This window comes from Chiroxiphia lanceolata, chromosome 12 (genome assembly GCF_009829145.1).
Source record: "Chiroxiphia lanceolata isolate bChiLan1 chromosome 12, bChiLan1.pri, whole genome shotgun sequence".
NCBI lineage: Eukaryota > Metazoa > Chordata > Aves > Passeriformes > Pipridae > Chiroxiphia > Chiroxiphia lanceolata.
Genome location: NC_045648.1, coordinates 9,859,721 through 9,887,309, shown reverse-complemented (window position 1 = coordinate 9,887,309; position 27,589 = coordinate 9,859,721). Strand labels below are relative to the sequence as shown.

General features: G+C 37.8%; 1 long non-coding RNA gene across 2 annotated transcripts; it reads left to right on the top strand.

The window, feature by feature from the left end:
• Nucleotides 1-68: 68 nt before the first annotated feature.
• On the top strand, nt 69-24,308 carry LOC116792914. Of its 2 annotated transcripts, XR_004359302.1 has the most exons (7): nt 69-332; nt 491-606; nt 2,503-2,608; nt 20,581-20,629; nt 21,094-21,167; nt 23,585-23,668; nt 24,036-24,308. It is a non-coding gene; the product is annotated as an uncharacterized LOC116792914 (long non-coding RNA). The 2 variants fall into 2 exon arrangements; XR_004359303.1 differs by lacking the exons at nt 20,581-20,629; nt 21,094-21,167; nt 23,585-23,668; nt 24,036-24,308 and adding exons at nt 4,107-4,148; nt 9,557-11,431 and having other exon boundaries at nt 72-332.
• Nucleotides 24,309-27,589: the final 3,281 nt, after the last annotated feature.

The following is a 27,589-nucleotide window of genomic DNA, read 5'->3' as shown; positions in this document are numbered from 1 at the left end:
CCCGCGCCGGGGGCGGATGACAGGCGGGTTTTGTCACCTGCCACCCCTCGGGCCGCCCCCGCCCCACCCGCCGCACCTGGGCGCGCTTTGCAGCCCCCTCAGCTCGGGTCATAGCGCCGGGTGGCGGCCGCTCGGCCACGAGCTGCCCCTTGGCCGGGCCTCGGGATGCCTTCGCCAGGCTCTGGGAGCCACTTCGGACTTGGAGGCTCCAGGCTTGGAGAAGGCCACGGCTCGGCTGCGATGGGGAGCGAAGTCTCTGGCCGGGAATGGTACCTGGGGGGCAGCTCCGCAGAGCCCCGCGCCCACTGAGGGAACGTGCTCGGGCCCCTCTGGTAAGAGGTGACCTTTGCTGTCAGTGCATCTGCATAGGAAGATTTTAGTGAAAAGTCTGAATTGGACTTCTGAGACGGTGTTAAGTGGAAGTGATCCCACAGCAGTGTAAAACTTGGGCAAGTGACAGACGATTAACCTTTACCTTCTCTTTTTCTAGAGGCTTCCACAGCTAAGAGGAGCCACCAGTGTTGTGACAAACAGAAAATGGAGTTGTTGTCTGAATTCCGTTATCTTCTCAAGAAGATACACTTACTTAGAAATAGTGACTCAAAGGTATGGATCCTATGGATCAGGATACATATAAAAAAAGAGACTGTTGCATATTCATCATGTGGCATATACAGAATATATTTGTCCATGCTATATACACAAAACATAGGGAAAAAATAGCTTAGCACCTTTTTGCCAAAATAACTAGTATCTTTTTAACTAGGATAAACAGTTCAGTTATACAGTTCTGGAAGATCAGTGTGAACAGATGGGGTTACACCTTTACAATTCTATTATATATTAAATAATATGTACTTAATAAGGACCACTGTATATTGTTTCGTATAGCGACATAAAAATATAGTTAGATGCTTGTATGATGTCCAGACCTTAAAACCCTTAATCACTTTATGCCCTTTGCAATCTCATTGTCTTAATGGAAACAGTGAGTAAAGTCAACCAACTCTCCGCAGATAATCACATAAGAAACTGTGTACAGAATAAACTTACTAATCAGACAAAAATGTTCAAATAAGTAAATAAATGAAGCATATTGCAGCAAGTAATCTGAGGATGTAATAGGAGGTTTTTGTTGGGTATAATATCTGCGCTGAAATTCTTTAATGCCAGGTGTTGTTCTACCTGTTCAGAAAGGAAGCAGCTTTGGGGGGAAAAAAAGTCATACTGATTTAATGGTACAAGTGAACTTAGTACTATTCTTTATTTGGTCTTGCAAGAAAGATGTGGGAAATACACATCAGAAAAGGTCTCTGAAGTTGATCTTTTGTAAACGTGTAGCATATTACCAAAATAGTGAAGTTCATTCAGCCATAGTGTTTCTTCTTCAAGTAAACAGGTCTTTTCATACTCAGGTTTAACATGCATGTGAATAACAGAGATCTTGCATACAACTCATTTTACACACAACTCTCCTGTTTTATGTCATGATCATCGTGATTTTGAAACAGAATCAAAGAATTTTCAATTCTATAAACAGGAGTTTAAAGACTCATTATTTTCTTCTTTCAAACGTGTCAATGCTCTAAAAGCATAGTGCTGAAAGGCTGCCAAGCTAATAGGCCAGTGAGCACTAGGAAGAGATTAATTTTATACCTGGAATGAGTGTATACAGTTTCCATTCCATTTAGTGAAAGGGCTGGAATGTGAACTAGTGTTTCCTTTATGGTGCAGTGTTATGTTAAACCCTGGGGTGAAGAGTCAGCCTCTACAACAGAGAGAGTCTGAATTCAGGACTGGGACCGCCTATGGATGTCAGTCCACAAAAAAGTAAATGAATATGGGATGTTTGAGATGCATACTTGCATTTTTTTCCCCAGTGTTTTGTAGAATGCTCATACTCCAAAATCAGTGTGAATATTTGGGAATGCAAATATGTTATGAGCACTTCTGTTGACTTTGAAACATGCATATATTAAAATGGAGAGGTGTGTCCTAGCAACCACGATCTCCTCACTGGAGAGCTCTCTCTGAGGTGTAGCCAGAGCTGTAATCTCCAGGTGTGTTCTTTCTAGTTATCAAAGGAACCTGATCAATAAAAAGAGACAGAGTGAAGCCAAGGCAGTGGATCTACTTCTACAAGCGTGGTTAGCCAGAATTGATTAGTAGAGGATACTCAGAGTTCCAGACCAGTTTTGGAAACTTTCTTTAAAGGTTTTCAAAAAAGTTGTATTGAATTGGCTTTTGTTTTCCCATTGCTCACAGTAGACAATTCAGAACCCCAGGAATGGATTTCTGAACCCCCTCCCTCCAAACAAACAAACAAAAATCAACAAACCATGTTGTGATTCTTAATCACATTAAGGTATTTGGTTCAATACATTGGGTTGTACTACTAGGATCCATATAGTGGTTCATCCTGGCATTATTCAAATTTTATCATTCATTATGAAGAAATGTAAGAAGAATGGGAGGGTGATATCTCTCCTATAACTTTTCTAGGGCAGCTGGAAAAGCAGGCAAGCAATTCTGGCTTGAAGGAGTTCAGTCTAGCTAACTGAGTGGGAAGAATAACACTGAAGGAGGAATTTTTTTCCTGAGGAGAACTGTGAGTAAATTGTATTCCTGAAAAATTATCGTTTCCTAACTGACGTTATTGGGCAGAAGTAAATGGTGTAGGACATCCTGAATATTTGGAATGTTAAAGAATTGTCAGAAAGAGCAAAAGCATTACACAAGTTGTTCTTTTATGCTGCATGTCAGTCAAGGTTGCTATTCCAGACAGAAACATACTGAAGTAGGTGGTGACCACACCTCAAATTTTTCTGAGAAGATGCACTGAGTCATCCATTTTGTCCAAGATAATATCCACAGGCAGCAGTTACAGCTGTTGATATAACATGGCCATACACCCAGAGACTTGCACAAGTAAACAAATTGACTGTTAAATCAGTAATTGATAAGACAGGGAAAGCCCATTTAAAAGTATTTGAGAGAATGGCTGGGCCTAGTGGAGTGCTTAACATAACACTCAATTTCAAATACATAACCAAACTTCAGGATTCATTTTTATATTTGGCTGAGAAAGAAATGTGATGAACTGTACTCCTAAAACGTTTTGTCGAGAATCACTTGGAACTTTTTTCATTCATATTACACAGTACTAACTACAAACCTGGATAGAGTATTCTTTTTTTTTTTCGGGATCTTTGAACCTTAAGTAAGACTAAATACAACTTTGAAGTAAAACCACATAGACCTATGAAACTTAAGGCCAGAGGTTTCATTAGCTTATATTGTTCCAACTTCAACCAAGATCATTGCCTTTTATTCTCACTCCTGTGTGTAATTCATTAATACACTGCCACTGCAGACCCCAGCAGCCAAGGAGATGTTCTGGACCCTGGATCAGATTATTTTCTGATTCTCTTCATCCTCAGGTTGTTTTCTGTTCTTCAACTGTGATGACTTCATCATAGTCACTCAGATGCTACTATGTACTACATATGGGAGAAGCAACATTTGCCCATAATTTGTTTAGAACTGGGTTAGAAAAAAGAGTTGTACTTACCAAAAGAATAAAAGGCACAGGGGTAGTTCTGTTGTGAATCAGTTAGCTTTGTCATGTAATAATTACTGTATTGTAGCCTTATAATAAACTTTAGCCATAGCATTTGATAAACAAAGCTTGTAAATTATATGCATTCTAAAATCTTTGGAAAATGTGTTTAAGAAGAATGATGGTTCCAACCACTGGGAAAAAAAATCAAGTGATCCATACCAGCTGCACATTTTTGCTGAGCCACTGAAGAGTCTCCCTGCATGAATCTTTGGTAGAGGTAGGATTTTTATCATGTGTCAGTATATAAATTCAATAGAATGAACAGCATCTTTTTCTTTTTCTTTAGTAAAATATTTGACTAATGGCACGGTGACCTCATACAGCTATGTTTTAAGCTTTTGGCATTTTGGCTCACCACAGCTAGTAGATAAGAAGGATACATGTCCAGCTGTAAAGAAATAAACAATCTAATCATACTGCTGAAAATGATATGGTGTTGTTTCACCTCTGGTTCATCTTGTTTCCTCCTGTACCTTTATTACAGGGTGAATGTGCAAGGTTATGTTATCATTCAACCAGACGACGGGTCAGTAATGCCATGCCAGCTACAGAGGCTCTGTCTGAAACCAGCTGAGAGATTCTTCTCTCTGTAGGGCCATAAATGTGAGCACAATGGTGAAATCAGGAACCCTTGAAACAGCGAATTCTTGGTTTGTCACTCAGTAGTTGGCAGTTGGAATGCTGCATCATACCATGGACTATATACAGTGCAGAAAAAAGGTGGCATCGCAAAGAATTGTAATGAATGCTACTTTTTTTTAAGATGTATTAATATATGCTTTTCAAAGATATTAATTTGGTTGGGGTAGTGCCAGTATGTATCAATCCAGAGGAAGTAGCAGGAGGCATCTGGCATGTAAGCTGCATGATCAGTTTTGTGGGCAACAGGTCCATGGCTCTGTTCCTTTCTGCTGGCCATCTCTGGAACAAGTGTAGCAAGAAAAAAGTACTCTGGAATTTTGTGTTCTTCTGGTTGTATAAAACAATTGAGACTCCTTGTGGGCCCCTCGCTGCTCAGGCAGTCAGAGGGCTCCTTCAGAGCTGGCCAGTGGTCAGTGTACCCCTCCAGTGTTTTAAAAGAGAAAAGTAAGTTTGAGTCATCATGACATAACTCATGTAACACTTTTTGAGGTAAATGAGGACTTCTGACTCTATTACAGCTCCACAAGCAGTGTATGTCAAGCCCTCACAAATTATATGCTGTTCTGTATCATTATTTTCTTTCACTTTGAGATTTCTTTAATGAAGATCTTAACATGTGGAATTACAGACCAGTTAGGCTAATTTCATCAGTAGGAATGACATTTGAAAGAATTTTAACAGATTAGGAGAAGGAGTATCTAGTAAAAGCATCCTTCAGCCTGATTAGTTGTGTACACATGGTTTAGGAAAAAAAAGAAGTCATGCTTCACTAGCCTTCTGGAACTCTTTGAAGATAACACTGCCAAGATAGGGTGTAACATGGGCATTATATTTTTAGATTTTCAGAAGTCATTTGACAATGTTTTCCCCAAGAGATTAATGCTTAAAGAGAGGGGAGTTAAGGGGCAAGAGAAAAGTTTGCTCATTAAATTGAAAAGTAGCTCTAAGCAAGAACAATGAGGAGCTAAAAGTGTCATTTTTACAGAAAGGGGAAGGAGAATTTGCAAGGCTGCAGCACTTCTGTGAATTAACTTGTTTGCATAAATGGCTTGGATGGACGTGCTTTTCTGAAACTAAACCAGGCTCATTATTATTAATTTTTGTGCTCTAACTCAGTTTGTGATCCCAGTGTGCTGAGCACACTGTGTTTGTGGAGAGTGTCCCAGCAGCCATCTAGACACTAGAACAGAAGAAGGGAAGTGTTATTTTCCTGATTAGACAGAGGAAGTTCTGAGGCCTGGACAGACTTGATCCCAGCCAGAGTAAAATCAGTAGATCTGTTGAGTGAATGTGTTTTCTTAGTCGTGAGATGGGATTTCTGGTTTGGAGATGATACTTCACAGGAAACAACAGTAAATTCCAAAGAACAGTGAAATGTTGAAAAACAAATATTGCCAGCCCAACAAATGTGAAATGTATCTCCAAATAAATATACATTCAAACCAGAAAAGAAATTTAAACTTTATTGTAAAAGCATAACTTATGTATGTTTCAGCATAACTCTGTAAGAAATGTAATTTTATTAGAAATTACTTTTAAGAACATATTTGGAAGAATTATCTCTCCATGATGAAAGAAAAAAATTGAAAAAAAAATGGTCAACATTCCTAATTTAAATTTGCTTGGTGCAAATGTAACTTTCTAAATTAAAGCCATATCTTAATTATTTCTATATGTTACAGTAAAAGAACTAAGCAGCAAAGAGCACTTACTTTGGCCCACAGCATATAGAAATAGTACAGCAGTGACAAATTGAGTGTGAGCACTGCTCTGTCTACAACTTGGGGTTGAAATATCAAACTTTGCAAAATGTGAACATGATCACACATACCAAAAGGATGTTCCAAGATGTTCTTTCTGTGCATCCACTTGCCAGAACACTAAGCTTAAAATCTTAAGTGGTATTTCCAAAGAAGTTGCCTATACTGTAAAAAAAAATTAAAATTCTCTTTTTGGACTAGAGATCCATCTTGCATTCCTACTTACCTTTTGCCTAGTTTAAATGCTCTCTTTCAAAAAACGAGACCCTGCCCTTCTCTTTGTGTTTGAGTGCCTAAGAATCCACGCTTCAGATACAAGATCCAAATTTACCCTTGCAAAGGAGACTTCGTAAGACTCCAGCATAGATAATCCTGATTTACCCAGCTACAAAAGGGATCAGATTCAGATCTGTCATGTTAAAAAATATGGCTTCTCTCTTCCAATTCCGCTTATCTTCCTCAAACTTTACTGAGAGTTCTCGGAGCTACTCAGTGCTCCTCTCTACCTGCTCACAGTCCCTTGCTTTGTGCATATAGACAATTAACTGGAATGTAGCTGTGGGAACAGATTCCTGTGAGGCAAGTTAGGGTGGTAGTTTGTAGTATTTGGTACTGCATGGTTAATAATTAGGGTATATGCTCTTACATCTTGGTAAACATAAGGTAAGTTTAGGTCATTTGCTGCTCAATGAAAGTGGGCTAATCAACCTTGTACTCCCCACAGGAACACAGTGCATGAATAGCCACCATGGGTTACATAATGCACTGTAAATTCTTACCTTCTCTTACTCCACAGCTTGTGCCTGTAAATAACTTGTTCTGGTTGCTATGTCTGACTTGTTGAATGACTGAGTGATTGTAGGAACTAATCTATGCATTACCTAAAAAAGATCTTCTTTAGCTGGGGTTGTGCAGGCTAAGGAATTTTTATCTTAACGACAGAGGCTCTAATCCTAGTTCTTTATCCATGTGATTAATATAATTACGTATGTTTGAGACCACCATATTCTTTATGCAAGGTGACTGTGGTGGGGTCTTTTATGCTAAAGCTCCAGCATAGACCTTACTCATGCCTAGATTGGAAGTGCCACACCTCTTATATGTCATAAAGAGGTATCTAAGTTAGAAAAGCTGCTCAGTGTGCTGTTATTGCTTGTGTTATGTCCTAAAGGAGCATGAGTCAATCAATAATTAAGCCACAAAGTACTGCCTGTTGACATGGCAACACGTTCATAGATGTGACGTGAACTTAATGTCCTTCTTTCATGTCTCCTGTGAAAGTAAGAGTCTCCTAAGCTCAGTAACAAAGAATTAGAGCAGATGCTGGCAGGGGAAAAGGAGAAAATACAAATAATAGAAGATTTCTTTTATAAAAATGGCTGCCTTTGAACCCTTTCTCTCTCAAATCTACCATACAAATGATCTCTCTCTTTTTTTCAGAGCAAGGACCTTTCCCTAATCAAAAATCCCCAATTGCTTATTGCCAAACCCTTTTAGAAGCATGAAATGAACTTCCTTATGGATTGTTTTCACGATTGCTTCTTTCCCATGTATTTCACCCCACCCACATTTTTTAATGGAGCTGAAGTGAACACACTCTTTTAGGTTACTGCTGTTTAGGCAAGACAAAACTGTCTAGCTCCAAGAATAACATTAGCTGCTGCATCACAGGTTAAGGGTTGGCATGAAGGTCCAAATGTGAATTTGTCATCACTGGTTGATGCCTGTTGTTCTGAAGACGAAATAAGCACGAGTTTGTGTGACATCAACTTCCGTGCACCGGGATCATTTTCGCTGGCTGGTTCTGCAGCTTCTCTGCACGTGCTCCCACTCTCACACTCTCTCTGCTTGCCAGTTACCCTCTTCTCCTCTTGGCTTGCATGTCTTTCTTCCAAGCTTTCTGCAGCAGATGGTAATGGGCCTCGCCAACACGTTTTGTTTGCCACATGTGTTGCTACCTGTGTCACAATGGGTGAGGTTCATTTTTCTTTTTTTCCAGGGCATCTTTTTGCTTCTGCCTCGGTCGGTCTCTTGATCTTTCACACATTAAAAGTTTACTACACGTTTTTTCCTTTGGGAGCTTGGTGTCCTCCATGCAGAGGACATGTCCAGTCCAGCAGAACGCTTTTATAAGATTGCTTCAACACTGTTTGTGCAACCACTTTGCAGAACTTTGTTATTCATGATTTTATCTTGCCACTTGATATGCATAATAGCTTGAAGGTGCCGTTGATTAAATTTTTCCAATGCTTTGATGTACCAGTGCTAGCATTTCCATGTTTCTCAGCTCTAGAGTGAGGTAAAATGTAGAGCACTGCAGTAAAGCCAGGGTTTGGTTTAATGTCTAATAGTGTGCTAATTCCAGATTTATTGGACCTAATTCTCCATCTCAGTCCATCTAAATATATGAAAACTAATTGATGTATAAAAGCCAACTGTTTCGAAACTCACGTGAAGGAAGACATCAGATGCAGGGTTTAAAATTCTCATGTGTATTCCTTGCCCTTTAAGAAATAAGGTAACAGTTTTGATAGCTTACATTTTATGAAAGTACAGACCTCAGCTGCAGACTACTGCACAGCTGGGCAGTCTGAATGCTTGGTGAACCCTATACCCTTCAGCAAGTATCAATCCTAACCTTCCAAACATAAGATATGTGGAAAACTCATACCTAAATTCAGTGATAAGAAGAGACAGACAAGATTACTGAGACAGCAGGGTGACCTCGTACTTTATGAAATATGTCCCTTCATTTTGCCTTCACTGCTTTCATTTTAATGTATTTTCTCCAGGATCCTATGTGATTCCAGATCTCTGAGCAGATGAACTTTTATTTTTAAACAAGAAATCTCGTTCTGCTTATATCACTTTTCAGATCAATTCTGATAACAAAAGTGTACTTCAGTAATATGTTTTGGTAGGATGAGGAGCAATTTGAGAACTGCAAGGTCTGCAACAGCATCTTTGGGTTTAGATTTGGGCAAAATGTGCAGCTGAATGACATGTCTGCTGTGCCCTTAATAAAGAAATTGCTCACTGGCTGTGTTGCTTGCAAACAGACAACCTTTAGGCAATGCCCAATTGTCCTTTGTAATATTTGAAAGGCAGGTTCAGCTGAGCTGGAGAAAAAGGCCCAAATCTCCATTTTAAAATACTGACATGGTGTCTACTCTTGCTATTTTCATTTGCTGAAAAATAGTGTTCTAAAGCTCTTTACTTGGAATTCTTCTGTGAATTTTTAACACGCAAAATCAGTTCATAAACCTTACGATACATATAATTTACAAACAAAAGCGAGACATTTAATGGGATTTCTGCAGGCACATTATAATTATACCTGAACAATAGTCAACAGGGAAGGGAGTGATGGTAGCACCATTAGGAAAAGAGAAGCATGACTGCTACCTATGCAAGACTTAACTTGATGGGAACTCAGCTATTCCCATGGCAATTCAAAACACTGAAATTATACTGGTTTAATACTTGGTGTGCAGTCATGACACCTTTACTTTTTTTTTTTCTTTTTTTTTAGATCTGACTTGAAAAGTGTCACATTGCTATAAACGGGCATCTTCACAAGCAATAAAATTCCATCCATACAAAAGAAATTAGTATGTGCAATACCTTTAGTTCTCTCTCCAGCACATGTACATATTTGAAAAAAATACAGTAAATTATTGTATTATTGAATGCATCCAGATCTCTTCTAAGCTGCAAAGTATACTTTATTCTGACTTTTATTACTTAGAGAGTTTCATTAATTTTGCAAATTACACCGTTCCTCTGTTTCATTCATGTGACTTTAATAGCCCCATCTGCTGGCTGAGCACCAGGTACGAGAGTTAGCACGTACCTTTGAAGGTCTCTTGTTGTAACAGGGCTTCCATAAACTTGCTGCTGAAATGTTTTGCTTTTTTCCTAAGTGAGACAAAAGAGAGAAAATTGTAAAAGTGCATTTTATAGATGCATATTATCTCACAATGCTGTGGAGTTCATTTTGTGTTTACAAAGTTATTTCTGCCAGTGTCAGTCTGCTTTGTTAATGGTAAAGATGCACTTTTGTTGTTGTAGGAACTTAATTTCCTAAAACACTTTAAAGTTTGCTGAAGTGAAAAAGTGTGAAAGTGTAGAAACTGGAAGAAAACAGAAGATTAAATGTCAATGCTTACTGGAAAAGGAATTAAGCAAAGATTTGCTTTCAGATGCAGTACATCGGTAGCACTGAGTGTTGTTGTTCTCAAGAGTTTGTCTTATTGCTACTCTTCCCTAGGCATCCATTGGTGTGGAAGGTAGGATACAGAGACTCTTGCTGTGACTCAGTAGGCTCATTTTCATGTTCTAGTGTTCTTTTAATGGAAATAGATGTGATAAATCTCCCAGAAATAATGAGGGAGGCTTGATTCATCCCCTCATTCTTTAAATGGAACTACACTGCGCTGCTTCTTGAGGGAAAGCTTTTGATGTTATGTGTACTGCCATGGTACTGTTCATTCTCTATGGATGTAAATAAAGTAGCTTATAAGGTAGCTAAGGAGTATGAGCGGACGTGTCTTGTGCACCATTGAAACTGAAGACAAGTTTGATATTGCATCTGCAGATTGTCCAAAATAAGTATAATTATTATAAACGTGTGGTTTATCTATGTATTAATACAGCAAAATGCCATTAATAAGTTTCAGTGCTATTTAAAGAAATATATATAAATATATTCTCTACAAAACCTGTCAAATGGTGTGGGAAAGGAAAAGGAAAATCCTGAAAAACCAGTGTTGGGAGAGGATGTATATTGGAGGGATGTTCCAGACATTGATTGTGGTCACTAAGAAGAAACAAAAACTTGAGGAAGGAAAAAGTGCTAATGAATATACCTGTACATTCACCTGTACAGTGAATAAGAGCCTAAACTGCATTATAATTTCTGATGCTGTCCATTGGAATAAAGATCATATTAATTCTTTGCAGTGTGCAGCAAAGAAAACTTTGCTGAATAAGAGCAATCTACCTTTTTTCCAAAGTTTAATCCAGTGACTGAAGATGGAGAGAATGATTTAACAGAGCTTACACAAGCACTAACAGAAAATATAAGTTACCATAGCCATCCTATTAATCTGTGGTTTCTGGTCTGATAAGACACTTGAGTGTTTTTTAGGGCAGTGAAGCCTACAAAAGGAAGACAAGTCAAAATCACTTATGATATGATGGTCTCACCAATATAGCAATCCACATTTTCTTATGATTGTTAAGATGTTCAGTCAGTCTTGGCAAGGAAATCCCAGTGAAACTATTTACTCTATTAGTAAATTAATGCTTACAAAGCCTTGTGAACTCAGATTGGTAAGTAAAAGTTATCTTTGCTTGTAGCGTGGTGTAAAGATACAGAGGGAATGAGTATCAAAAAGAAATAAAAATATTTATTTCATAAAGATTAACTACAGGGTTGTGATCATGCTCTTTCAAAAGCTCTTTCAGAACTCGGTTGTTGAAATTTTCAAAATACTTAAATGCTTCAGGTGAGTTTTACTGGAAGTTGAAAGGGCTCATGGTCCCCATTCACATAATTGCTTGGGAAAATATCAGCTCCTCTCCTAGTTCTATAATAAATAGCACATGGCTTAGAAGACCAAAGGAGAGCTTCCTGCTGAAGATCATACACAAATACTAGCATACCATGGAAAATTTTCAGGTGGTGTCAGTGCAGAAGATACAACACAGGATGCCTTTAAGTGCATTAAAACAACGCAGATGATTCTAAAAGGAAACCTGGGAAACGCATTGATCATGTGTTCAACATCAGCATTTTCCAGTTAGTAGGTGTGTCCACGTAATATCTTTCTATTTGTGCAAGAAGCTGCTCTTTTGCCTTCCAAATGCATTTAACATGGTGATCCAAGGAAATCCACCCTGCTGCAGCTTCCCCAGCTGCTGTGCTGTTGCTCTCCTGCAGAGGTGTTCTTTAATGAGCACATGTTTCTCGGTCACAGGTAGTCCACGTTCTGCCTGACTGCATTTCTTTACAGGCTTTAAAACCCTAAGCCTGAAGGCACAAGTGCCATATGTACACTGGATGGGAGCCTGATCCCTCATTGGACAGCTCAAGTGATTATGAATTACTCACTTGTGAAATCCTGAAGTGATATAAACAAAAGGACTGGTGGGTCATAAAAAACATGATTTCTGTTTTAAAAACAAATTATTGGATTTTATAATGCAGTTTTAAAGTTAGCTGAAAGATTTCTAACAAATTTTCCTACACACCTTGAGAAATATCTATCTATCTATCTATCTATCTATCTATCTATCTATCTATCTATCTTACATAAATAATGTTACTTTTAAAATATCACATAAAGACATGTAGAGAGGTAACCATCAAAGAAAATGTTACAAGCAGCAGGCCCTAAACTTTGTTTGGGTAGGATTGGCAGCTAACACTGACCATTTCTTCTCAGCAAAGATCTGGACTTGTCTTTTCCTAAGACTAGTTAATCCTTGCTCTCTTCTTCAGGAACTGTATTCACATCTTTTTGCATTCCCTTGAAGAGCAGGTGGCTCAGATCAGCCAAACCTTAATCCTAGCAGACCTTGAACTTACTGGAACACTGTTGCTCTTCCAGTGGGCTTAGAAGTTTTCTTTCTTTTCCCTGCCATTACTATGATTAATAATGGTCTTGACACACAGACACAGATGCACTTATATACACACTAATAAACACAAACAGGAAACATAATAGGTTACAATGTTTAAACCAGAAATCAGAGGAAAGGCAGAAACCGGCAGATTTTTTTAATGTAGTAGGCAAAAAAAATCATATTTTTACTAAACAAAGACAGAGTTAGTGTTTTAGATATCTTTACAAGTCAGAAACAAATGCTCTTCATTATCCATTGATTAAAGGAAAGAGTTTCCTATTCTACATTAATTTACTGAACAGCTGGAAAAATCTCCAAAACTTAAAAAAATTATTACCAAATGTTCTGAAATATACTATGCTTTGCCTGTCTTAAGTCTGAATGTTGTACAATTTGATTGTCTGAGATAACCAATTTGTACTCAGAGCAGCACAGAGCCCATGACAACACATCTCTTGTGATTGTCTGCACTTAGTAACCATTTCTAAAATCCGAAACTGTCCACTATGAGTTTGGAGTACTGAGACCACTTAGAGACGCTTTTCCAAATTATGACTCATTATGTTAAGCCTTCTTTTCATGAAACTCTGCTTAACTGTGCATGTGCTGATTGTTTTCTTTGTCATCTGACTTTCAGACTGGTTACTGATCTCCTTTGATATACTGTACATGACATCCTAACAAAACCAAGTCTTTAATCAAAATGATGAGGATTCAAATGTGTGCCACTGTCAGACGGCAGGGTAAGGCTAACATGCAGCAGATGTGTACTTACAGGTCAGATGGAATGAATGGATTTAAGACATACAGTTGGTACAATCTTTAGTTTAACCCTAGATCTGATTTTAAAACCCAGGCAAAACATTTTCGCAATGAGCTGCGTTGGTTTAAACTGCCAGCTGGCAAAACACCAGTACAAATATTTTATCCATGGGAGAGACCTGACAAGCCCCGATAGTCACAATCTAGAAAGCAACAGGAATTTGTTGCAGAGAAAGAGGCCAAAGGCTCTGTGACTGTGCTTTTTGCTTTATGACAAAAATCACCTGGATTAGTAGTTCTGTGTCAGTATTTTATCTTTCATGCTGCTGATCTACAAGATGTGGAAAAGCCAAAGACACAGCCACAGGTGATTGCTTCTAACAGATTTCATTAATGCAAGCCCAAAACACTGAGATTGCATAAATGAAATCTGCAGCTGGGCATCAAAAATAACACTCAAGGATCAGGAACCACCAAGAGCAAATACGTCAGAATATGATTCTCTTTAATATTGTTTAGAAAAGAGCTTGCAAATTTAAACATTTAATTGTGTGAGCTGAACTTTTCTCAAGAAAACAATTTATAAGCTGTGGGATAAACTGGCAATTTTTCTCCAACACATGCAAAAGTATTCTGCTTAAAACACAGTGTCAGTCTTACTGAGCTCAATGGCAGTTCTGTGCTCCATACTTCCAAGGAGATGCTTTTGCTGCAAACCAGTTCTGAAATGACTGATGCCACTAGTGCTTAAGCATGATTAAGTTTCTCAAGTTCATGACAGGCATTGAACTTATAGTAGTAAAGATTGTTCAGGGCACTGCTATTTGTTAGGGAAAGTGTTACCAGATAGTATTTTTATTATAGGGAAGTATAGGAGATATAAGGAACTATAAAAAGTAAGAGGTAGGTTATGCTTTTGGTTTTGGTCTGGGAAAATACAGATTTTTATGCACTACAGTGATACTACTTTAATGCTGTTGATTTTGAACTGAAGAGTCCTGTCCCCCATTGCTATTGGTACATGCCAAGATTTTGTAGATTCAAGCTGTGCTCTGGTTAATTGTAAATTCACTGAAAGATCCACAAGAAATGCTGATGGCAATAATAATGCTCAACTGAATAGGCAGTTAAGCACTTCTTAACAAGTTATCTTGTTGATGAGCCCAGTAGAAATACTGAGATGGATAAATTAATCAGGGGCTAATTCCAGAGTCCTGCTCAAGATCTCTGAGCACAATGTGCTGTTCTGGGGATACAGAGGAACCAGAGAGCCAGTAGGTATCTCCAGATGTTGATTCTCCTTGAATAAGAACTTTTCATATTCAGCATTTCCACAGTGTCACTAGTGCCTGTTGATCTCCAGCTGAAGCACCAGTCCTTTGATGATTATAGGTAGAGGGATTTCATTCACAGCAACCCTAATATATATCCGACAATAAAATGACTTTTGTCAGCCACGAGTTTGGGGAAGTTTTACCATTTGAATATTAATCTTTCACTGAGAATAGTTTTTTGTCTGAAGACAGAGGTAAATAAGTCCACTGAGGTAAATGAATTCATGAACATGAGTCAGAGATGCAGATCAAAACTCCTGCCTTTATTGTCTTACCATATACTGAAGTATTTGTATAGTCATTGCTTTCCTCTTACATGGCATAATGATAGCCTTCTTTAAGGCATCATAAAACAAGTATTCCTCTTGTTTAGTCATATAGCATATGGGTCTACCAAAGCATGACATTTGTATCAAAAATGTTTTTCAAGAGCACTCAGAAATGATAGGGCCCATTTTTGTACTTGGGTGCCCCGCTCAAAATCAGTAGAATTATTTTCAGAAGAAACCCTATCCATGATCGATACCAGTTCCTTTATGGTGGCAATGCTCCATACATTGCAGTTCATGGGCACCCTGGCAAAGAAAAGAATCCAGTTCTACATTTTTCCTTATTCTATTGGGAAGAATTTCATTGAAGTTTTGTATGAGAAAGGGTAACAACTGAAAATGTAACTTCATCTTTGTGATCTTTGCACATTTTCTTCAGTTTTCTTCAGGACACTGAAAACTTCTAACTGGAGGTCACAATGAGGATATGCACAATTGTCAGAGAGTAAAGAATAACAGTGCTGTAGTAATTGAGGAGTGAATTTTATTTCTTTGTTACCCCTGTAGTTAGATTATATAACATATACCTTAGTAAGTCAATATAGTCACATACTACTGAAGAGCTGTTATGTTCCTTGGTATTTACATATATATTATCATGGAGCATTATGACTGCATGGTCACCAAGTGGTCCCTATTTGAATCTATTAATATAGTCTGATATGTGATATACTGTAGCTTCAAGCATCTATATAATCTAGGAGGTAACTTATGTCACCTGTGTGTGTGGTGTGCAACAAAGACATTCATAGAATCTGCAGTTGACTATAGAGCCACTGACTTCTGACTGAGCATCTAACCTAGATCAGATTCTCAGATAAAGGTTCTTCTCTTGAAAATCAAAAAGGAAGAGTTGCACATTATTGATAACCACCAACTACACACCTTCCTGGTGATGAAGAATGTTGTCATAAAATCAACACCTACGCTTTTGTCTTTTAATCTTATGTCTCTGTAAGGCTCCACGATAGTAATATCAGCTGCCTCCTCTCATGTGCCTTATGATTCTTCCATCCAGGACCTCAAATCTTCCACCTGTGCTTTCTTGTCCTCTCTTGCTGTCCATACATGGTATCCTGAGGTCTCATCGCTGTACCTAATTACTACTTGGGCAAGAGGCAGCATGTCCTGTGGCTGCTTGTGTGTTGATTGTCCAGCTGGTAAGCCAGACAAAACAGAACTTTTGAGTTCACGTTGCAGTTTTTCTCTTAATGAGGCCAGTCATCTATCTAGTCATCAGTTTTCATGTAGCTGGGTAGAACTTGATATCTTTGGGATCTTCTATCGAATTTGTTTGAGATTGGCCAATAGGTTCAAAAGTTAGTGGGAAAGACAGAAAACACAGTTGCATAAGCTTGGGATGATCAGGTTAGAAACACAGTAATGCTTTCTGAGTGCTAGACTGGGCTAGTGCACTATTAGGTGTGTACTCACTAGACTGAACTAGACAAACAGATTCAGAGATCAGATAGTTTCCTAAACACTGTAAATAATGCTGTCCCAGGAATGGGTCAAGGAGACCTGCTTATGTCAGCATATTCACATTGCCTCTCCTTCCACATTTTGTATCGTGGAAATAACTTTGAAACTAGGACAGTCTCTAAAGCTAATTATACCAGCGTCCAGGGGACAATTTTGACATTGTGGAGATGTGCAGTGGGATCCTCATGTGCTGCACTTTGGAAAGGATTTCTGAAGAAACTGTGATAAATTCGGTTGTTTCATTTAGTTCTTTGTTGAATAAGAACCATGCATGAAGTGCTGGTTGTTCAACTGGTATGTATTTATCCTCCAAATAGACAGGGTATGTAACTGAATTTTATTTGAGGTTTGAATGCTCTTACCTACTTGCTCCATAAAAGATCACCATCTTGGAATGACCTCTGTTATGCCAAAGGGAACAGGCCAATCCATTTAAACACATCATATACATTCTTGCTATAAATCCACTGCAGCCAGTGGAGTTAACAGTGGTTACAAACTTGACTCACAACATTGTTTTTTTTTTTCCATAGACATTCTGTAAACAACGTTTTGAAAATACTCATTGAACTTCTCAATATCAACACAGCAACTTAACATCCCATGCTTGAACTTACTCCATAAAGAGTATATTACTTATACTCTTACCTTAAAACTCAGGTGAGACTTGCTGGTAAATTTGACTGACTACATTTAAATTGAAAACTTTTGGGGTTAATTAATTTATAGAAGTAGTAGACTTCTGTTTACTTTACACAGTAATTGATTAGCCTGATTATAAATAGAAACCATATTTTAAGTCTGCTATTGTAAAGCTGTTTGCAAAGTCAGTGTTACATAAGATAAAAATGTCAAACAGAGATCTGTCTTACTCTTGTTGTTCCCTGATCACCAGATGTGCCTGTTCCCCTGTTTTCCTTCTGAAAAAAAAAATCATTATTCAATTTCCATTTTTTCTTTTTTAAGAGATAATCATAGGCAGATCACAAACTTGAAGGTGCATATGTTGGACTCATATGAAGTCTCTGAGACTTCATGCATCTGTCTCTTCAGCTTACTTTATGTAGAGGCAAAATCATTCAAACGTGTAAAATTTAGATTCAGAGTTCACTGATTGTCCTTTGCAGGAGTGATCAAATGAAATCTGTCTGAATAACCCAAGTGTTCACACTTATTGGGGATGAATGTCCTGAATTTAGCTGAAAAACCTTGCAGTTTGTGATGGGGTCTGGTTTATATTACTGCAGATAGAAGGCTGCCATCCTGGAAATGTCTTTTTGTACCAACAGCTGGATTTATTTGGGTAACCTGTGTTGTGCTGTGGGCATTTACAGTAACTAATTTCTGAGATGAACTCCATAAATCTGTCTACTACAATTCTGTGTTACAGAAGTAGATCCTCTTGAAAAACTAAGAAAAAAAATCTTCTCTGAAGTTGGAAACCATTTTACAACCACCAATGACACCTTTCCCAGCGGTTTCCAGTGTTTGTAAATCACCACCATGTTTCTCAGTGCAGGAAGATGTGCCTCTGTTTAGTGCAACAGAGAAGTGGAGGTGATGCTGCTACTGGATTCCGGTGCAGGACCAGACTCACTGGGCCATTAATTTTCACTTGCATCACTTCCCCAGCACAAAGCAGACTTACTGCTACATTAACTGGCAGCCCAGAGGTTCACAGTGTGCTGGGGAATGCAGGTGCTGCAGCTCTGGTGAAATGGCCTGTGTAGTCCCTTCCTCACAGTTTCAGTGTAGATGTCGAGCAACAGAGGGTGGGCAAAAGCAGGAGCAGATGAAGTTTTCAGTATGATTTTTTTCTTTAACTCTCAGCTTCCAAAATTCTGTGGTTAGGTAAGAATCTCCGCTTTCATTTAAAAATTAAATCTCAGAAGCCATAAAGTAAATCAAAAGAAAAACAAACAGATATTAGTCTTGTGATGTTTGATCCAATTTTGTGTTTTGGGGAACCGTCTTCTGGTTTTTGAACACCTGGATTTGGCAAGGCTGCTATCATGCCTGGAACAACATACACAAAGAGTTTTCTTACTATCACTATTCCCCTCCCACTCCCTTTCAGGCAAATGAACTAATTTGGACACAATATTTCAACATATTTTTTGCATTGAAGGTGGCTAATAGCCTGCTGCAGAGAGAATATATATAAAAGCCTGAGCTGAATAATGTGCTCTTCACAAACCAAATGATCCCAATCTATAGCAAAACAAAATATTAAAAATTAATTTCTTTACTCACATACTAAGCCCAACTTTAGGATTTAGTATTTAAAAAAATACAAGAATGGCATAACTGCAATTCCAGGGGCTATGAGTTCTACTTTAATGACTACCTTGACAACATTAGGACATTTACATTAGAAATGTTTTATATGGTAGTACAGACAACGTGGGAAAGAACTTAGAGTTAATGATTTTGTACTGTTTATCATTTTAAGAAGAGTAAAAGGCTGAGTGTATACATTTATTTAAATTAGTTAGGCTTTAAAGACCTCAAATTCCTAGATCTGTTAGAACTAAATCCCAGAATGTATTCTGGCAATCAGCAGTTTAACTGAATTGAAGCATGTATTTGCAATTTTTTTTGTTGGATCAGTATCACATTAAGGGTATCCTGCAGATTTGAGTCCTTTCTGTCCAAATATCCTAAAACTTTACAACAGTTACTCGTAATCTCAAAACTGAAAACAAAAAGATTGCATAAGGACTTGAAATGAGGAAAAAGAACTTAAAATCCTAAGTTTTGACTAATGGGATCCTATTTTGATATTTGTAAATGCACTTCATTTATGACTTAGGATTTAAGAAAAAGAAATTTCTTTAAAAGTTTACAGTTTATCTTGGTATGACTTAAGGGACATTTTGAAATGCCTTTTCTTCTATTAAAATGCACTTGAGGGGCTTCTGTGAATATTTTTATTTACTGAACAGACCAGAGTGACTCGCTCAGAAAAGTTAAGGGGTATCAAATAAATAACTATTTAGGGATTTCTGTGTCTGTTATTGCTCTGCAGACTGGAGCTGCTTCTCTATCATATTAATACCTATGGATCTCGTTGATAGTTTTTCAGCTGTTCTGTATAAGAAGGTATCTGCATGCTAAGAATGCATTATCAGATTGTGAGTGGAAGAATTTCGTGCTTTCTGGATGGTGTTTAATGTGGTAATATACCACACATGTATTTTACTGAAATACCTGGTTTAGTTTCCTGATCTTTTTTTTAATTTTGTTTTTTTTACCTGAAGACCTAAATGCAGTGGTTTGTAGGACTGCTCAGAATGTTAGTAATGAGATATGGAGCCCTGTTCTTCTAGGTCACTGGCATGAATTTGACCCTGGTTAGTAAAAACCCAGAGTCATTATCAGCTGGTGACTGTTTGGTGGCCTACGACACACAAGCTGGTGGTTTCACTTTGTGTAATGACCCGTGGCTACATACACATACACACAGTCTTCAGTTAAAACATGTGCAAATAGCTTGGAAAATACCATATATCTCATGACTGAACTTCAGAACTCAGGCTGAAAGGTCATCTGTGGTGGCAATTAAGAGTGACAGGCTTTATACCCTGTCAGCCACAGAGAACAAGGTGCTCACCAGCATTCACACAGGTCATTTGCTTCTACTTGGACAGTGGAACCTACACATTTAAAGCAGAATAACACAAAATAATGGATAAGTACTAAATTAATTCTATACATGACAAAGTTATGAAGCAAAGTCCTTACAGAGACAGAGGGTGTGAACAAAAAGGAGGGCAGCAGAGAATAAAAGGGAAGTAAACCTGAAAAAAAAGTAGTGGAAAAGGGGAGACATGTAATGGTAAAATAGAGAATGTAGAGAAATGTAAAACAGCAAATACATTGATGGCCCATGCTTCCCAAAACACCTGACCTCTTGCCCTGCCTCCTTTTCAGAATTAATCTACTTCCTTTAAAAAAAATGGCTTGTTATATAAGAAGAAAAATTCAGCAGAGTATTTAAGCATATTTTTCACTTCCAGCATGTGAAACATCCTGCTTGTTCCAACAGAGCAACTGTCGTTCCTTACAGTAGGTATTTGCCTCTCCACTTTACCAAAGGGAAGTTTCATAACTAAGCTGTGTAGACTCAGCTAAAGGGCTTGGTTATGATGATGGATGTGGCTTTACTGCATCATCAGCAAACAGCACAATGACCAGGAAATTAGCAAGGAGTAATAAAGAAATAAGATCTCCACTGATGTGACAGGAACTTTAGAGAGTGTTGGGAGGGCTTTTGGGGCAAACACATGTTGGGTCAGGATTTTCCACAAACTCGTTCACCCATCTCTACAGTTACTGTTAAATATCTGTGGCACACATGTGTTGATTCAATGGTGAAAGGCTTAAAGATCAGGCTGGGTTGACATTTTTCTTGTAAGGCTCAATATCATGAAAACATTTGAAGTGTAAAGAGCTGTAGAACTGGCTAGTTTCACATGTCATACTGATGCTGTGTGGCTTTGTAAAAGAACTGATACACTTTGACGCTCTAGGCCTGAAGCAAATACAGAGCATAGGACTTCTGAGCATGGCAAGAGACCGTGAAGCAGCAGCAGCAGAGCACCAGGTAAGATCAAATTCCTGGCTATCTTCCATTTCCCTGTCACACCGTGTATGCTTAATAAACTGTTTATACAATAGTGATAGGATATGACTGCCACCTGCATGCTATGTAATGTGTATACTCTGCAGAAAGAACATTTAGCAGCTGCAAGATATAAGTAGTTTAAGCCTAGAATGCCTGGATGTTCTTAGGTGAGCTCACTACTTTCTAAGCTGCAAAAATGCTTAATCTCTGTGTCACTTTATATTATTTTGTAGTTAATGTTGTCAGTGGGTTGACAAAGGCACATAACCAGGGGCAGGATCTGGCCTATCATATTTAGTAGGATATGATTCCTCAACCAGACACTACAACCTTGTAAGGGCACATACTCTTCTTTGTTTTCACATCTGAAATGTGAAGGAGTAGACCTTGTCTTGCAAAGCTGCAATTGCCAACTCTGTGACAAACGTGAGCTCAGTGCTGATATATGATCACCCCCAGATGCTAAAACCACAGTTTGGTTTAAGAACTTTAAACAAATAACCAACTGACCACTTAGCAATATATTTTTGTCTGACACTTTTGACTGGCACTTAGAGGGGAAAGCTCTTTGTAGCAGGAAATAATCTTTTATTTGATAATTATACAAGGCCCTGTTCCTAAATAGAATTCTACTGAAAAATTATTATTATTATATTGTTTAATGATTTTTTAAACTTAGAATAGTGCAAACACCGGAAGTCGCTTATATTAAGTTCTGAGACTTAATAATAATTCTTCTGTATAAGTACCTTTCTCCTCTCTAATTCCCTTCTTGTCTGCAGTCACTTTTCTTTAAGCTTCAGTTATATTACCTCATTAACTTTGTCTTGTTTTGCAGAAGCAGTAGATTCTGCTCTGCTCAAAGGCAAATCTTAATGCTGTAGTTAGCAGGGAACTGTTTGTATGAAGGTCTTCGCTTCCTGCTCATTGTGTCTTTTGGTGCTTCTCACAATAAACTTGGCAAAGCTAAGGCTTATTATATGTCAACTCCATTTTTGTCTTTTGCAGTCCTCCATTGCTAAATAAGAAAGCCAAGCTTCTTTCACAAATTCAGGAAGCATATTGCTGCTTTCCAATAGGCAACCACAGATACTTCATACGTAACCATTGATTTTCTATCCAGGGATATGTAGGAAATCTTACAAAGAGCATGAGTAAGGACGCATCTAATAACATGTCAGACTTTTCCTGTTTCCACACTTGAATGCTCAGTCCAGAATACTGATCCCTGCACCAGAGAACAACCACAGTTTACAAAGTCAATATATACTGTATGAAGTAGCTGTATAGTTATGATAGTTACCACAGGGAATGAAACCTAAAATTTTTAGATGCAAGCAGAGGGCATAGGCAGTATCTGACTTTTCTCTGAAGTAGGCTCAGCTAGAGGAAAAATATTGATTTTCACCACAGCCATCCTTCCTTCAGAAGTTATTTCATGTTTGAAAGGAATGCATGAGGCTATAGAGAAAAAGAAAAAGGGTGGTATTTTATCTTAATTTATAATTTTATTTTATTTACAGGATTCAGTTATTTTGTATGTGTTCTTCCTTAAACAAAAGCAAATAAACCAGAAGATTTTCTTTAACTGCCGTGTTTGATGCACACTTCATTGGAAGTTTTTAATTAGTATCAGTGCACAGTCATGACAGTTATGCTTTCTTCCAAATAGATATTGCAGACATCAAACAAAAAAAAAGTAAAAAAAAATTAAACTTGAAACTTTTGTTTGTGTAAAGCATCCAGATGTCAACAAATTTCTCTGAACCAACTGCTATGTCTTAAATCTCTAAAATTTGAAACTGGCTGTCTAAGACTACGTGCAGACTGCCAAGTTCAGGTCGTGAGGTCTTCACAGGCTGAAATCAATTGCTTGGCTTCAAAACCCTATAGTCAATACTGGCTTTTACAAGGAGAAGGGCTGCTGGGCTTGGTGGGCCATTAATCAGATGCAGAAGGAGGTTGCTGTCGGGGTTGGGTGGGTTTTGGTAGAACACATTTATGCAGAAATGCTGGTGCTCCTTTCAGATGGGGCAGATGAAGAGTGGAGGACACTGAGGAAGTCGATATGCAGATTACGTTCTCTGCGCCCCCTGGACAATCTTGTTTTGCCTGTGTTTCTACACTCATTTTTTTTCAATGTATGGAATTGACAGCTTGATATTCATAAGCAGTATGAAAAAAATGACATAAAATCAGTTCTAAAAGAATATACTATGTAATTCTTATGTTAGGACATTTACTTGAGATAATTGTAATTAAAGCAGAATTAGAGTGTATACCCAAATGAAAACACACTTCCATTGCTGTATATATGTATATGAACACAGGTATTATTTCTGCCTCTTTTGGAAAAAAAAAAGTAACTCCTTTTTTTTTTTTTTAAATTTAAACAGTTCCACTTGGTGTTCTTTTTCTTCATTCTTCTGAAGAATTTCTGCCTGAAGCACAGCTACAGTACACTCATAAAACATATCAAGGTATCAGCATTCTCCAGGACTCCAACCACTCCAATCACTGCTGTGTGAACAGCTGCGAGTGCATTTTTTTAATATTTGCAACTAAAAATACTTCTGCACTTAAAAGTGCCCAGTTCTGCAAGCCTTCCTTGGCCAGGACACTTCACAAAAGTTCAGTGAAATTCTAAACCCAGTAGGATTCCAGATTGAAAATCAAAATCTTGGGGATGTACTTTGCGAGGGTAAAACACCAAAGGAATAAGCAAACTTTGAGAAAAAACCCACCCTTTTGGATTAAGAAAGCAAAAAAGCACAGTGAAAAAAATCACAAAAATACTGACTCTCAAAATACAGCTCTGTATTTCTAAGAGAGTAATTCCTTCTGCAGGAAATACCTGTGTAATTAACGTTTACTAAAGCAAAAGCCCAAACCTACATTCTGCCCATTCCAGACTTCTGCTGACTTCACGCAAACGTAAGTGCTCTAAAAGTATCCTACTTTCTTATAAAAATCAGAGTTTATAGTAGTGTAAGAAAGCATAAACCTTACTAATAGAGTACCTATATAACATTACTAGCAATCAGGTCAGCATGGATAGTGTGAAATATGCAACAAAAGTCATGGATGTTAACAGCAATTAAAATGTGATTCAAGTGGGATTTCAGTGATGGACCCTGGCATGTTCTGCTAAAGGTAGCTGGCTGCAGAGCCAGGGAGTGCAGAAAAGGTTTTTAGGTGAACTAAATGAAAGGTTATTCATTCCTCAGTTGACACAGAAGTAAAACAACTCTACATGAATGAATGTACCAGTATTTTCAGCCCCTGATACTTAGAGCACTTAATATTTAGAATAGTAAACATTTGCATATTATTAAGTGGATGAATAGCTTTCTGCTTGTTCAATTGTTAATAGAAATTACAGTTTGTTAGAAACATGCTAAACCTATACAGGAGACTGCTGAGACTGCTTCATTGTCACAATACAAAGTACACAAATACTGATCCAGTACTTCAGTAGTAATTTTAAGTATGGCACTTTGTTAATACTAAAATAAAGTAAAAGTTAATGCAACAGTAAAGAGAATATCTAGACATTTAATTAACTCATAATTTAAAATGCTTTTTGTTATTATTAGTTCAATTTATAAAAACACCACTTTTAAATTAGGTGGGTTTATGTGTAGTTCTTCTCTACTTACTCTACCTACTTACCAGCACGGGAGATTTTTAGAAGATAAGAAGTCTTTCCCTTAATTTTCAGTTAATTTTGTTTTGTGCTTACCACGATAGTCTTGTTTGAACTGATGGATCCAGTTCTTGCAAGGTATGAGGTATAGAATGAGATTTTATATTTTCTACATCACCCAACAGCCAATTAAAGCACTAAATTAGCTTATGAAAGAAAAGAACTCTGTTATCCTTCTCACAGTACACAGGGTAAAATATGGGTCCAAAATTTTTAGATATTAATTTTTTGTTTTCCAACTCTTGAGGCAGTTAATCTAGCCAGGTGCAAAAATGACAAGGGAACAAGCCTTCAAATTGAACTCTTAATTCTTTGGAGAAGTTCATTACTGGAACAATGCTGTGATACATCAGCAATAGAGCCTGAGTGTATATTAGTTCTTTTCTACTCAGTTGTTCATTCCTCCAATAAATCTACCCTGTGTCTCATTTCAGTAGCTCCTCTATTAGACAAACCAAGAAAAGTAAATGGTCAGGGGTTTACAGTCCCTTCTTAAAAATGGCTCACAAAACACCTATGACTGTGTTTCATCCATCAAATAACAAAATTGAAGATCCATGGCAAGAAATTGGACCTTCCTGTTGGAGGCAAAGAACTGAAACAGGAGGGGAAACCTAAAGTTTCATTATTAAAACAATTTGAGTAACTAAAGATACTCAATCTAGGCTTAAAATACTGTTTCTATTTCAACGTAAAATGTAAAAACCCCACTGTTCTACCAGGAAATCTGTTCCAAGTTCACATGGCAAACAACACTGTGTTCAGCTGTCGAGTAAGTTTCTGAGCCACAGTAATTTCAATGCCACAAGGAATATAGACTATTAAGTAAGTAGTAGAACCTGGCTAATTCACATCAGTAGTTCAAAGCACCAATGTCTATTACAAAAATTTGTAAATTAGTGAAGTTATCAACCAGCATGGCCCATTTTCATGATTTTCCCATGAGTGTTAATGATATTTGATGTTTTCTTAAAGTCTACTCCTGCGGGCTAGTGAGTAGATGCAAACTTCAGCTTCCAACAAAAAAGAGTTCTCACCTTTATGGTTAGAGATAAAACATGAAAACATGAGCCAGCTGAACCCTAGAGTATCAAAAACCAGAAGGCAAATGAGCAGAACCCCAAATTTATTTATTTATTTTTTAGAGATCTGGCAAGCGTAAAGCTAATCTTTTGATATTTGATGGACCACTTTATGCTTTTTAAACACCTGTAGTTAGCAATATTGAACTGGCACAGTATGAAACAGAAGTGCACTCCAAATACCATTGTACCAGATCCTGATTTTGCAAGTCGATAAACACCATCCAGTGGGAGCTTACGGCACTGTGCAAGTTTGAACCTTTATTTAATAGATGCAGTTTAATATTAATTATTTATTAAAATATAGTGTAAAATATTCCTTTTTTTCCCTGTATAAAATTAAAGTAGTCCTTGTAATATGAAACCTGTGCACAGCTCTGTAATTTAGCACAGCACACAATTACGGAGTTAAGCACGTGTGAAAATGCTGATTCAGCTTTTTCTTCCTGTGTGTGCTGAGAACTAAAGAGGACTTTCCAGATTATTTAAAGTTTTATTTTATTATTCAATTAAAAACAAAACATGACAAAAATGAAAAGGCCAAAAGGCTCTGAAGGTTTTGGAGGCACAAATCTTCAAGCTTTGACTTATTTTACTGCATGTGAGAGATTGTCAAGCTCCTCAGAATGCATCCATGAACAAATTTAGGAAATAAGTTTCTGTGTGTAGATTCCAATTTTTGCAAATTATGAAGTGACGTTTGTAACAGATTTGGCTTTCTGAGTCTTGTTGACCTAGTGGAATATGGCTCATTTTCCTTCAGGATCATTGCAGGAATCTCAGCTAAAACCTTACATCTGCCAGAATAGAGGATTAGACAAATTGGCAGGTGGTAATAGATTCAGAAGTTAAAAGGAAACAAACTGAGCAGCAGGATGAAATCAGGGCAAGGTAATTAACATTCTGTTTATATTTTCAAAGAAGAAACAACAGGAAAAGAGCAGATGCCGGTTCAGATTTGTGGACACTCCCAGGAATTTTTTACTTTAGGTAAAATACTAAGAACTGCCCAGAAGCTCTGGGATTCAACGGGCCACTCTGGTGAAAGAGGTCAGATTGCACTGAGAAGCAAGAGACACAGAAGGGTGTCATTTCATACACATGGTTGCTTCCTGCACAAAACTGCTTCTCAGCTCCAGATGCGTTTGTGGAGAAAAAAAAAATCACCGGGGAGCAACTAGAATTTAGAAATTATAATATAAATTAAAAGTGATATCAGAGCTATTGGGAGTTTGTTTAAGGCAGATTTTAGTCTGGCATCGTACCTTAACACACCCGAAGATATACAGTCAGCCCCAGAGCTATGGGGAAAAGCAGAACCATCAGGCAGCAATCAGTTATTTTTTAAAATACCACATGGGGCATATGGCAGAGAATGGAGGTTATTCTACCTACAGTACCTAGTGCCAATACAGTGTTCTTTTAGGGGCTGATTCAGAAGTCAGATGATGGAGAAGGGACTGGGTTTATATCCAAATATGTAAGGTTTTGGGGACCTTACCAAAGGACAGAGAAATCAGATACAAAATGCTGGCCGCGGTGAGGGCTACTGCAAATTCCCCAGCTGTTCAAGGTGGACCAGATCATTAGTGATTAAGTGCCCCTGCAGCTCT